Below are 1,915 nucleotides of genomic sequence, written 5' to 3' on the forward strand. Positions count from 1 at the left end.
TTATTTCTGAACATGAGAAAAAGAGTGGTACAAATACATACAAAAGTAATTCCTAGACTGCTACTAAAATATCTAATCAAATCAGAGAAAGTCCCCTGCCACATTCACGAAGGTGGCAATAAATGTAGGTATAAGAAAAAGACTATGAACTTATATAGAAAAGATAAACTTCATGGCTTCTAAATAAATTAGAAATTGATTTTTTACTGTACCCTAGAGAGTTAGGCAAAAAAAAGATGTAAACCAGTTGACCTAGTTACCAAAAAAAAAAAAAAAAAAATTCCTTAGTGTCCTAAACTGAGGTCTGACCTTAAGGTTTGGCCTGAGCTAGTTTTTTTCAAGTTTTCTTCAAGTTTGTTCATGAAATCAAATGTATTCAAATATTCAGAATGTTGCATGCTGGGTAAACCTTTAATGCAAGCAGCCACATCCTTGGTCATGAAGCCAGCCTCCATAGGCTTAACATAGACTTCTTCCAATGCCTTTGGAAGCCCAGGCTCGCTCTTGTTATCTAGCTTAGCTCTGTGGGATAACCCTCTGGTCCAAGCAAAAATGGGAGTAATGGGATTTGTGGACATCTCCTATCCTTCCTGGTGCATGTGACGTGTTACCTTAGAAGCCCCTTTTACTGCCTTACCATATGGACAAACCAACATGCTGGTCATCATGCCAAGAAAGCCAAAACCTTGGGCCATGGAATTTGACTGTACATTGCCATCATCGTTTTTACAGGCTCAGATGAAGTCTACCTCTGATTTCATGGCACAGGCCACCATAATCATCAATGAACCTATGTTCAAAGCAGATGTTTTGGGCTTCAAATTGAGGTTTGTACTGCTTTTCATATATCTCCTGAAAGATGTCTTTAAAACACCCTTTGTATTTCTTCAGAATAGTGTTTTGGGAACTTATATGCAAAGACTGACCTTTAGAGCCATCTGGAAAGAACTGTGTGCAAAATCTTTGATGAATTTCTCCTGATTGCACATCCCATGGCAATACCACCACCCTTTTCAAAGTAATATAGCCTTTTGGGCTATATCATTTGGCATGTAGATTACCTCTACTTTGCCAGGTCCAAAAACAATGAATCAGTTGCTCTGTATTGGTTACCATAAGCATGATGACCATCCACTCACAAGCTGGGAGGTAGTTGTGCAAATAATAGCTTCCCTGAAGAAGTGACACCCAGAATATTCCAGATGGTACCATTTGGCGATTCCTACATTTGTTTCTACTTGAACTCCACAACTCTCTTCTCATCGGGGATGCCAACATCACACTTGACACCAATGTAATACTTCTTAATAGCTTCTACAGCATCTTGGGTGAACTGGTTATTGGAGGCATAGCAGTTCTCTATGCGAAAATCATACCTATGCAGGTGCAAGTCCATATAGAGTACTATGAGTTTTTCTTTTATTATGTCCCAAATGATTCATGCCGTTTTGTTTCCATGCATGTTTACAACAGAACCACCAGTGATTTCCTGGGACATTGTGGCTTTGATAAACTAAACCTCTATAGTGAATCATTTTCTAGTGGGCTGAGAATGAGTTTCAAGTGTACTAGAGAATTGCTTCCTTCAGTCCTGGCTGAGGATTGTTATTTCATTGTGCCATACAAATATGTGTGTGGAACATGTTGAAAAGGGTAGGCCCTCAAAAGCTCTAGGTGACTGAAGAAAACAATAAGTTTGATTAAAAGATTTCATACCCAAAGCACGAGCAGTGGAAGAAAAAATAGATAAATGGTACCTTCTCAAAATTAAAGCCTTTTGCACCTCAAAGGAGTTTATCAAGAAAGTGAAAAGACAGCCTACCCAATGGGAGAAAATATTTGGTAACCATATACCTGATAGGAGCCTAATATCCAGCATATATAAAGAAATCCTGTATCTTGAAAATAAAAAGAC

General features: G+C 38.4%; 1 pseudogene; it reads right to left on the bottom strand.

Annotated features, from left to right (window-relative positions):
• Positions 1-284: 284 nt before the first annotated feature.
• Positions 285-1,498, bottom strand: LOC101424246 (isocitrate dehydrogenase [NADP] cytoplasmic pseudogene; annotated as a pseudogene).
• Positions 1,499-1,915: the final 417 nt, after the last annotated feature.

The sequence above is a fragment of the Dasypus novemcinctus genome, chromosome 2 (assembly GCF_030445035.2).
Source record: "Dasypus novemcinctus isolate mDasNov1 chromosome 2, mDasNov1.1.hap2, whole genome shotgun sequence".
Classification (NCBI taxonomy): Eukaryota; Metazoa; Chordata; class Mammalia; order Cingulata; family Dasypodidae; genus Dasypus; species Dasypus novemcinctus.